The sequence below is a fragment of the Andrographis paniculata genome, unplaced genomic scaffold, assembly GCF_009805555.1.
Source record: "Andrographis paniculata isolate CXL003 unplaced genomic scaffold, ASM980555v1 Contig35END, whole genome shotgun sequence".
NCBI classification, from domain to species: Eukaryota; Viridiplantae; Streptophyta; class Magnoliopsida; order Lamiales; family Acanthaceae; genus Andrographis; species Andrographis paniculata.
Genome location: NW_026137568.1, coordinates 1,633,022 through 1,646,336, shown reverse-complemented (window position 1 = coordinate 1,646,336; position 13,315 = coordinate 1,633,022). Strand labels below are relative to the sequence as shown.

At 22.1% G+C, this 13,315-nt stretch overlaps 1 non-coding gene across 1 annotated transcript; it reads left to right on the top strand.

Moving 5' to 3' along the window:
- Window positions 1-8,212: 8,212 nt before the first annotated feature.
- Window positions 8,213-8,283, top strand: TRNAG-GCC (transfer RNA glycine (anticodon GCC)). Its single transcript has one exon. It is a non-coding gene; the product is annotated as a tRNA-Gly (tRNA).
- Window positions 8,284-13,315: the final 5,032 nt, after the last annotated feature.

The following is a 13,315-nucleotide window of genomic DNA, read 5'->3' as shown; positions in this document are numbered from 1 at the left end:
AAATATGCCCAAGACCAAATATTCAGGTCTCTAGGTGTGTTTTTTCAATACAAAATTTTTAAATTTTTATTATTTAGATTTTTTCTTTTTTAATAAAAATACTCTATCAAATATTATTTTAATATAAATATAAATCAAATATTCCTAAATCAAACTTGAAAAAACAGATCCTTTCCAAAACTACTATATATATTAATCCTGTATTAAAAAAAAAGAAAAAGGAAAAATTCAAATTTGCATGCAAGAGTTATTTAAATTATTATTTATTTATTTGTTTACTTTTTTTTATTATTTTATGGCAGTGTAATTAAAAAAAAAAAAAAAAAATCAAGTTGCAAAGCAGGACAGTACATACCCAATTAGTGCAATTTTTAATTAATAATAATCAAGTAGGCAAGATTCTTGGATGCTTATTAAATTATTAGTTAATAACGTACATAGATTTTAATTTCAAATTTAGGGTTTGATTGAAAAATGGAAATAATTAGAGTACGGAATAATAATTAATTAATAGTAACATAAAATATACACTTTCAATAGATGACTTGGATAAAAACAAGATTTACAGTATAAATTATTACTCCATCCGTCTCACATAATTTGTAACTATTTTTTATTTTCGTCCGTCCCACATAATTTATCTTTTCTATTTTTGGAAATATAATTATGCACTTTAATCGCATTTTAAATTTTAAATTTTATAATTTTCTTAATTTTAATTAAACTATTTACTTATCTTAATCTTAATCTATAATTATTTTTACTAAATAATAATTATTTTTACTAATACACTTCTTAATTACTTACTAATTATATTTTACCTAAATTCCTGTGTCCACAGTAATACACCCATATTACATGAGACGGATGAAGTATTATGTTATGTCAATTGTTTAGATTTTACATGTATATTTTCTATTGCGTGTACTATTATTATATGTTGTCGATTCGTAAGTTGATTTGTACTATGGTAACATATATTTTGTACGAATTAATTTATATTTTATACTCTCTCTATCCTATAACTAAATATTCATTTACTTTTTGTACGTAGTTTTAAAAATATTAGTATTATATTTGGATGTAGTAGAAATAAAGTAAAAATGACTAAAATAACCTTATTGGTATGTCTGATATAAAGATAATGACATTTGTGTAATATATTGTAAGTTATAAAGGTATTTGTAATGTTAAGTAGATAGTATAATTACTAAAAAAGAAAATAAATACTTTGTTATGAAACGGATTACAATAAAAAAAATGAATATTTTATTATGGGACGGAGGGATTATTATTAATCAATACTTTATATGCTAATATTAACAAGGTGTTGATTAATTTTAGTTAATAGCGGCTAGAAAAATGATATATACTCCATCCGTCATGCAAATATGTGTTCATTTGACTGGACACGGATTTTAATAAAAGTGAATGATAATTATTAAAAAAATTTTTATAGTAAAAAATAATACAAAAATAGAATGATTTTTTACTTAAAAAGAAAATAAAAATATTTTTCGATTACAATCCAAAAAAAAAAATTGAGTATATATTTAAATTACGAAGAGAGTATTGATTATTAAATTTTTTAGGATAGATCACATTATTTGATTATGTAAATTGCAATAGTTGACATATTTGATTCAATTATTTAGGCTCACAAAATCACACGAATTTTTGTGGCTTTTTATTTATTTATTCATTTTATTATTATTATTATTATTATTATTATTATTATTATTAATCTAGTCTTGTATTATTATATAAATAAAAAAAAACACAAATTACTCCAAAATCGTGGAATCAAATATATATTTTTATTTCATTACCAAAAAAAATTAAAAATTACTCACGAAATATTTTTTTTCATCGTAAATCATATTTTTCTGTGAGTAAATCTGTTTGTGATGGAATTTATCAAATAATATACTCCAATATTATGGAATCAAATATATATTTTTTTTTAATGTATTATTAAAAATTAAGTTAAATTTAAAGTTTATATTACCTCCGTTCGGACACAAGATATACCATAGTTTTTTGTATTGATTTTTCAATATTAATTATTATATCAAAACTTGGTAAATTATATAATATTTTCTTGTTATTTTATTAAAAAATATAAAATACCTATTATTTTATTTATTGCATAAAATTTCTTGTATTATAGTATGTTATTATATTATTTTATTATTTTTTATGTAAGTAATTTTTTTGATATTTTTAAAATAAAAACTAATACTATATATTACTAAAAGAAAGATAGAATAGATGTTTATATATATAGTACAAATATATATATATATATATATTTATGATTAAAATAATCTAATTTTTTAAGAAAATGAGAAATTTTAAATATAATAAAATTATTAGTTTATTGAAAAGAGATAAAATAAAGAGGTTTGAGTGGGTTCTACGTGTAAAATATTATAAATTTAATTTATATTTATTAAATATGTTTAAAATTGATAAATTTACTAAAAAGATAAACATGTCAACTATGTTGAGACGAGAATAGTTATTATCCAAATCAACACAGATAAAATATAAAAATAATAAATGTTTTTATTACATAGTACATGTTGTGTGTTAGTAGCCTTCACAGCTTTTAATGAAAATTTTCTTTAATGAAAATTCTCTAACACCGTAGTCGCCGCGTAACAAGCAGTGTCAAGGTCGATCCATATGAACTGTGCAATTTAATTCACGTATTGCCACAAATTCTAATATTGGGCGACGAGAAATAAAGACTGGATTTTAATGAGATTAAATTTTTAGGCCTAAGAGTTAATAAGAAATTGAAATAAAGATTCGATCATTGGTTTTAAATAATTTTGTTGTTCAATAGATAAATTGGTTATAGGCGTTAGATACAATCATAACGTCAAGATTTTCCTTATTTTATTGACGGCAATGGTACAACCGATTAAAAATAAATTAGGTACGACCATAGATTAATTTTCTCAATTGAAAAATAGCACGAGAAAAATCAAATTCAGATATTCAATTAATTACGAAAAGATTAAATTATTTTATTATACAATTTCTAACCTAAATTTGCCAACTTATTTACCACTTTATCAAACAAGTGCACAATTACGAATGCAAATCTTCAATTGACACACAATTACTAAACCAATCTAAACTTCGATAGCGATAAATTTAATAAAACAATTATAAGCGCAAATCATAGAAATTGCACAATATAAATTTAATAACAAGAGTCAATTCAAATCAAAACATAATCTCAAAAATTCGAATCCGAAATCTACATTCAACCTCGGACTATAATTAAGAAAATTAGATACTCATGATTAAATAAACAAAAGCGATAAGATGATAATTCTGGAGGCTCTTTTTCTCAAGTCACCTCTTTTAATCCTCCAACTCAATATATGAATTGTAAGTGTAAGTAGAGCTGTTAAACAAATTGAGCCGTTCGTGAACTCGGCTCGGTTAAAGCTCATTCGCGAACGTTAACGAGTCGAGCCGAACAACATAAACAGGTTCATTTGGTTAGCGAATGAGCTTGAACTTTGTTTGCGAACGTTCGTTTAAATAATATATTTATTCTAAATATTATATATACATATAAAATTATAATTTATAAATAAATAAAATATTAATTTTAAATATATAAATAAAATAATTTTAAATTTTTTTTATAATTTATATATAAATTTAAAAAAAAATAAAACAAACGAATTCGAAGGAACTCGAACGAGCTTAATCGAGCCTAAACGAGCCGAACACGAACACGAGCTCAAACAACAAAAATTCTTAACGAGCCGAGCTCGAAAGCTTAACGAACGAACACGAATCTTGTTCGCGAACGTTAAAAAATACTTAAAATTTGACTCGGCTCGAATCGTTAACAGCTCTGTGTAAGTTGTGACCTTCTCATATCTTACTCGCGTTTTATAAATGATTGACTTTTCAAGCATGCCTTTAATTACTTATTTTTCATCCTCACGCCTACATTCGCATCTCAATTCATTTAATTCATACTTTTCCTTGTCACAAACAACCAATCTCATTAATTTGTATCTTCTCTATCCGTCAATTTTATTTATTTATTTTTTTTTTCATCTGTCTATTAAATTTAACTCATTATTATATTTGAAAAAATCAACTAGTGAATGTTTAATTATTACTATTCATTCACTACTTATTTACAATAAATATCACTGACTTTATTACATTTTCTCTTCATTCTATTTAATTACTAACTAAATTTTCAAATATACTTCCAACTATTCTTTTACTTTTTCTACCTTTTTAATAAAATATTCATTTTTCTAAATCGCGTGTCGAGCCCAAATAGGTTAAAATTTTCAGAGGGAGGGAGTAATATTTTTCTAAAACTTAATTACGATTTTCTCAATTTTTGACCCAGAGAATGTGCATGCTTAGCTTAAATATTAATTATAATTTATAATTAATTTACAAGAATATATATTGTATAAAGTATGTCATGTGCTACTTCATTTGATGTGGGAGACTATATCATAAATTGTTAGTTCAATAGCTATATTTGTATTATGTTAATATAAATAATATATTGTCTGTAATAATATCTTGTATTGTCTGTTAACACATAATATGTTGTCAGCACAGTGCTAAATTTTAACCGTTTTCGTTATGAGACTAATTAAAAGAATAAAATGTGTCGATTATTTTTATACGGAATGAGTATCACTTATTTTTCAATCTCATTATAATGTATTCCTACAAAATTAGATGATGAAGATAATTCTTTTTTATACTCCTTCCGTCCCAATACAATAGTCTTGTTTACCATTTTTGTCCGTTCCAAAACAATAGTCTTATTTCCATAAATAACCATATCACTATAAAATTACTCATACTTTTTTATTTTTATCACACATTGCCACTATATTTTACACTGATATACTCACAAGGGCAAAAAAAATCTTTTATTCATACTTTTTACCGACTATCAATATAATATCAATATTCCTTAAATTTTGTTTCCAACCCAATTAAATTATATTTATGGGACGGAATGAGTATAAAATATCATCAAATTATTATTTAAATTAAAAATTTAATTTTTTTTTTAAAAAAAAAGAAACAAAAAAATATATAATATAAGATTCAAAACCTAATATGAGATCAGCTCATGGCAAATCAATTTGGGCTATTGGGCCAGGTCAAAGATAAAGCCCAAAAGTTAACAAATCTAGCATTCAATACAATAGCCCAATTATCAAAACAAATGTATATATAGGCAACGGGTTTGTTAATTTTTATCAATTTCATAAACTTTTTATTAATTTTTATATTTTGGTCCGTCTCGTAATAAAATATCTATTTTTTTAAGAAAATATATTATCTACGTAGCATTACAAATATCATTCCAATTTACAATATATTACAACGAAAAAAATATATTTTATTCTCTAATAAAAAATAAATAAATTAAATACAATATAAGATTTTTTTTTAATATTAGTAATGGATTTTTCTATATTTTAGATAAGAAAAAAGAAAAAAACTTCAAACAAGCAAACCCAACAATTGCATATAGATTTTTGTAACTTTGAAAATATAAACAAATTAACTACTCTCTCATCACTTAACAAACTATTCATTTTTCTATTTTAATATGTCAGTATCTATTTCTATTTTTAATAATTGTATTATCTACTTAACTTTACAAATAATATTTCAATTTATAACATATTACACAAATATCATTTTTTTATATCATACAATACTAATAAAGTTAGTTTATCTTTTTACCTTTATTTTTACTACATTTGAATATAATACTCCCTCCGTCCCATAACAAAGTATCCATTTTTCCATTTTAGCCCGTCCCATAACAAAGTATTCATTTCTTTTTTTAATAATTGTACTATCTACCTAACATTACAAATACCCTTACAATTTACAATATATTACACAAATGTCATTACCTTTATATCACACATACTAATAAGGTTATTTTAGTCATTTCTACTTTATTCATACTATATCCCAATATAATACTAATATTTCTAAAACTACGTGCAAAAAACAAATGAATATTTACTTATGGAACAGAAAAAATACTAATATTTCTAAAACTCCGCTATAAAAATAAAATGGATAAATAGATATGAGACGGATAAAGTATTTGATATAATATTTTGTAATAGATATAAATATTTGATATAATATTGTTTTTAGAAAAAGAAAATTAATTTTAATTAAAAGTATCAAGACGTCTAAATTAATTAATTAAAATGAAGATTGTTGTTGTTGTTGTATGGTTTTATTAATGAAATTAAAATTTATCCCCAACCACAAGTTTTTCTTAATTAAACATTTATTAATATGTACGTTGTTTGTCGCAGCTCCCCAGCCACATATTATTATGCCTTCAACTATGGTACTTCCCCCGTCCTATAATTACATATTCATTTATTTTTTTTTACGTAATTTTAAAAATATTAATATTATATTAAAATATAAGTAAGAATAAAGTATAAATGACTAAAATAATCTTATTAATATATGTGATATAAAGATAATAATATTTGTGTAATATATTGTAAGTTATAAGGGTATTTATAATATTAGGTAGATAGTACAATTACTAAAAAAAAAAAGAAATAAATACTTTGTTATGGAATGGACTAAAATGAAAAAATAGATATTTTGTTATAGGACGAAAGAAGTATCTAAATTACCGTAACTACAAAAATTTTAAAAAAATATATAATTAATAAATAATTAATAATTTATTCATGAACTTAATTATTTTATAATATAAATAATTATAAATTAATATTAAAATAATTAATTAAATTAAAAAATTAAAAATTAAATAAAATTAAAGTATATAATATTTTTTTTTAAAAAAAAAAGGATACACGGACATAAATAACAATGCGGATACTATAAATGGAACTTGAAAAAAATTGAAAAATATATTCTCCATATATACCATATTATTATTTTTATTATTTATTTATATCTCTAGCAAAATATATCATACAGTTTTGCAAAAATTGTTATTTGGCCACACGTGATGTTCACACAACGATTGTCTCACGTGCAGTTAAATGAAAAAAATGACGACTTTTGTAAAAGTTTAAGAAATATTTTATTAAAATGATAAATAAATAATAAAAATGTATTCATAAAAGATATTTTTTCCAATTTTTCTGAAATGAAATGAATATTAATATATAAGTGTATGTACCATATATTTTCGGATATTTTGAATTTAACACTTTTTTTTATTTAAAATATATTATTATTACATACATATATATTATATAGTGCTAAAATATTTTAGAAAAAACATCCTTAATGTACATTAGTATTATAACTTTTATTCATTATGCCAAATCTTTTTTTTTTTTAATTTGGTTGAAAAAATATTAGTTTGAGTTTGATAATAAAATAATACTATAATTGATGTTTTATGAAAGAAAAAATTATATTTTTTAAGAAAGACGAGTTCAAATAGTTAAATTTTGAAGTTTGGACAAACATATATATTTTTTAGGATATGCTTGATTTCAATTTGAAATTATTACTATTCATCATGCACAATATTTAATAAAAAATACCATAATTTCTTATAAAAATTTATATTAATATACTATTTAAACGAAAATTCAGATCAACACAAAACCAAATAAACCCTTATTACCTCCGTCCCAATATAATAGTCTTGTTTACCATTTTTGTCCATCCCAAAACAGTAGTCTTATTTCCATAAATAACAATATCACTATAAAACTACTTTTATTTTTTTATTTTTATTATACAATTTTCACTGCATTTTACACTAATACACTCGTAAGGACAAAAAAAATCTTTTATCCATACTTTTTACCAACTACCAATATAATATTAATATTCCTTTAATATCGTGTCCAACCAAATTAATACTATAATTTTAGAACAAAGAGAGTATATTATACTGGGTTTATTAGATTTTGATTTAAATTTAAATTTTAATCTAAATAATCTGCAAATTAAATCCGAAAAGATAAGTCACACTACACGAATCTAAAAAAACTCCGAAATATCAAATTATGCATCAAATTTTCATTAACATATTACATTAAAAAAAAAAAAAAATCTATATAAAATATCATATCACATCATTATTGCAATTTAAGTTTTTTTATTATTTCAAAACAAAATTAAAGATTAAGTAAATATTAAACAGAATGTAAAATATTCAGCACCAGTGGTCTAGTGGTAGAATAGTACCCTGCCACGGTACAGACCCGGGTTCGATTCCCGGCTGGTGCATTTTTAATCTTTATTTTTTAAATTCTCTCAAAATATTTAATTAGGTTTTAAAAGTTTGAAAAATTAGGACAAAAGTATGCATAGACCAACTAATTAAAATAATTCATGATAAACCAGCCACAGGAAATTAAATGGGAATCCCATAATTTTTGGATTATTGTCCTAATAAACAATTATTAAATATACGTAATTTTTTTTTTTAATAATTTGTCTCTCCTGCTTGTTATTTTATAATTAAAAAATAATAAAAATTTACTAGGTGTGTTGATTTACACGTTTTTTAATCTTTAAATTTTATTTTTTTTATAATAAAAAAATATTAATTTTTATGTAGTTTTATTGAAATTTTTTTAAAATTATTTTTTTTGTTGTCTGGGTATATTATGAATTTTTTTTTTTTAAAAAAAAACAACATTGAATCGATAAAAAAAATAATAATAATATTTTTGCCACCTAAATTTTTACTGTTGGTTCCGTAAGTGATTACACCCCACAGATTTTTAAATACTACTCCCTTCAGTTCCTTGACAATCTATCTAATTTTTTATTTTGGTCCGTCTCATAACAAAACATCTATTTCCTTTTTTAGTAATTGTACTATCTACCTAACATTACAAATACCTTTCCAATTTACAATATATTACACAAATATCATTACCTATATATCATACAATACCAATAGAATTAATTTAATCCTTTTATCTTTATTTCTATTTTATCACAATATAATACTAATATTTTTAAAATCTCGTATAAAAAACAAGTGAATATATAAATATAGAACGGAGGAAGTATATTTTAATAATGCATGTATGTATTGTCCCTACAAAATAAATATATAAAATACTCTCTCCGTCCAATTTACATTGTCCTAAAGTATATTTGCACAGTTTTCTAGGTGATTGTCTTTTTGTTATGAATTGACAAATTTGCCCTTAATTTTATGGTAGATATTGAAAGTAATAAATGAATTGAGGGTAAAAATGTAAAAATTGTGTTTAAAGAAAAAATAGAACAATAATTATTGGACGTCCCAAATAAAAAAATAGGACATTAATTTGTGGACAGAGAGAGTAATAATCTGTGACACAATGATAATTATAATTTATTTGGCATTAATAATATATATAATGGGTGGTCTACATTTCATTAATTAGTGGGTTCACTTTTTCATGTACTTTGATGTGCAATTTTTGTTACTTATTCATTGTATATACAAATAATATTAATAAATTTTAGCCCACGTCATCAAAATAAAATATTAATAAATTTTAGAACTATAAAATAGATTGCATAGAAATATAGCAGATTGAAATGTTACATTTTAATTATTTCAAGATGTACTCATTGATAATTTTCTATTTCTATATATTCCTTCGATAAAGTGCTAGAGCGATGCACGATATTTTTATATTTTATTTTTTTTTATCAAATATTTTTATAATTTTTTATACAATCAACTTATTAATTTCACTGTTTTAAATGTCCACAATCAATATATTTATCATTTCTTAAATGGCCCCTATACAATAATAAAATATTCTTATATATTATCTAAAATTACCAATCGTACTACTATTTTATTTTATAATTTATAAATATATTTCTTCAATTATATTTTTAGTCAATACAAACTATATATTTTCTCTGTCCCAAAATTATAGTTCAGGTTGAGTTTGGCACGAGATTTGAAAAATACTGATATTATATTGGTAATAAGTAAAAAGTACGGATAAAAATTTTTTTTGCCTTTATGAATGTATTAGTGTAAAAAATAATGGCAATTGTGTAATAATAATGAAAAAGTAAGGGTAATTTTATAAGGTAAATTATATAAAAACTGATATTTGGTTCTAAATAAAAACCTAAATTACGTAAGTTTTATACAAATAAAAAATGCAAAATATCTTAAATAATTTATTTAATAAATTGAATAAAAAATAATTGTTTAATCCTTCATTTTATAATTTTTGGAGATAAATTATTATCTGATTTTTATAAAAACTATAAAACTAAATGATTGATCATTTAAATATTTATTTTATTCAAAATAATTTTTAAGATATTTTATATTTTTTATTTGTATAAAACTTACGTAATTTAGGTCTTTATTTAGAACCAAACATCAGTTTTGGACAAGGAGAGTATTTCATGCAAATTTTACATAAACATAAAGGGGTTTCACACAATAAATAAAATATACGGTATTTTGTGCCTTTTTACTAAAATACATGGGAGTGTTATATAATTTACCCTTAATTATTGTATCGAAACGAAGTACAAATCAAAGAAAAACGACAAAAATACTTATATTAGTATTTTATAATATAAATATAATGATAGTTGTGTTAAAAATTATAAAAATATAAGAATATTTTTATATATTAAGTAAAATGAGACAAAGAATAAATATAAACTTATTGGACAGAACGAGTATTATCTCTTCATCAACATAACTAAACTAAATAAATGCATATATAATGATGGAAGGAAACTTTCTATTTTTATAAAATTTATTTATTTAATCAAATATATATTTACTTGATGTATTATACTCCCTGTCCTATGTAATATGGGTGTATTACTGTAGACACGAGAATTTAGGTAAAATATAATTAGTAAGTAATTAAGAAATATATTAGTAAAACTAATTATTATTTAGTAAAAATAATTATAGATTAATATTAAGATAAGTAAATAGTTTAATTAAAATTAAAAAAATTATAAAATTTAAAATTTAAAATACGATTAAAGTGCATAATTATATTTCCAAAAAATAGAAAGGACAAATTATGTGGGACGGACGAAAATAGAAAATAGGGACAAATTATGTGGGACGGATGGAGTATAAAATTATATTTTGTAAAAACAATAATATCAATATTAATTTGTAATTTAATTTTACTATTTTTAGTATGCAACTATAAAAATACAATATTTATTTATAAAAATATCATAGTTGGATTATTATATATATTTAAATCCAAAATAACATACATATTGTATTATGTGTGCAAATATTAAATTTAATTTGACTAAACTAATGGAGGAGGACCAAATGGGCAATTATTGAGGTTGAAACAATCCAATTTGGGCATCCAAAAAGAGTAATTTAATTTATTTTTTTTAAAAAAAAAAGAAAAAAAAAAGAGTAATTATTGAGGTTGAAAGGGACCCAAATTAATTTAAAAATTTAAAATTTAAAATTTTTTATATGGCCAAGTTGCTAATCTATCAATGTGCAGATATAATTATAAAATATTTAATTAATTTATAAATACTTACACGTGAATTCATGTGAGAAGGGCCATCCCGTGTTACATTTATTTTAATCGGATTAGTTTGGATGCTCAAGTCATTTCAATTTTTTTTTTTATTTTAATTTAAATAAATAAAATATTTTTTTATTTAGTAATCAAATTTGCCCTCCAATTGGGAATTAATATTCTACATAAACCTCCATATTATTATTATTTTAATTTTATAATAATATATAATATTTTTATTTATAAATATATTATATAAAAAATAAAATATTTTATCTTAAATATTTTTTCCGTTCATTTTTGTTTTTTTTTTTTTTTCGTAACCACGTTATAGTATTAATAAAAATTGAAAAAGTTAGGTCATGGGTTTAAACCTCCGACGCCTCAGGTCACCTGCCACATATGGTTCGCCTAGGGGTGTGTTTGTTTGGGGGTTTGGATTTTGAGTTGGGATTTGAATAGTAAAAATTTTGAATTTGAATAGTTGTATGATGTGATATAAATAGGCGTTGATGTGATGTTTTGAATGTAAAATTGATTTTTAGTATAATATAAAAATTGAAAAATAGGTGTTTGATTTGATGTTTTTGGGGGAAAATAATTGGATGAATAGTGTAAATCCAATCCAATCCCCCAAACAAACACACCCCTAGTGTGACTTTTCCGTCTGGCCTAGTTTGCAGAGTATTAGGTTCAGCCGGGGGTTTACCCAGTGCGCACTTTCGGGTAGCGGTTGCGGGTTCCCGCGTCATTAAAAAAAAATAAAATTGAAAAAGTTAAGATGACATCAACTTGGTATAAATAAATGGACGAGAAAGTTCTTATATTATTTTTTTTACACACAGAAACAACCGTTCAAATAAAAAATAGATTCGAAATAAGTTGAAACTAAAAATAAACAGTACAAATAAAATAAAATAAATAAACATAACAATTTTGCCCCTCCGGTGCCGCAAAGCTGGTTCCGTCACTGACCCTATGTGAAGTAAAATGTAATCGGTTCTCGTGTTTTATATATATATATACAATTTTTCAAAAATATTATTTAAAAATATAATATACGTATATATAAGTATATACACATAATAATAATAATAATAATAATAATAATAATAAAGTTAATAAAGTTAATAAAAACATACAATATATTATTTTTTATAATATTTTCATGATTAGTCATATACCATATAATAAGAATATCTAAAATTATAAACTCTAAATAAAAACAACAAAATAAATTCAAAGTTATTTAAATGAATTAATCTAAAAAATTGTAAACTAACAAAAATAAACTAATAAATTATAGTATTTTGATATTTGGATTGGATTCAAGATTAAAATGTAGGTTGTATTCTTTTAGTATTTGTTTAAAATTATGGGATTTTTTTAGGTTAGTTAACTATTTTCAGAATTATAATATTGTTTGTTTGAAATAATTTTATTAAGTTTTAAATATTTTGAGAAAAAAATATTTGTTTTTATTAAAAAATACTACATTCGTCCCGGAACCAATAATCTATTTGTTTCGAATTATTTTATAATTTTTTATATGAATAGTATTATTGATATTTTAAAAATATAATTAAAAAAGTTAAAATATGTGTTTAAATCTGAAGTTTTCATAGCGACATTGGAGTGTACTCAATGTGAAGCATAAAATACATTGAATATGAAGTTTTATAGTGATATTGAAACTAGTTGAAGAAATCTAAATCATTAAATTTTAGATTTTATTTTAATCTAACAAGTTGTGCAATTTTTTTTTT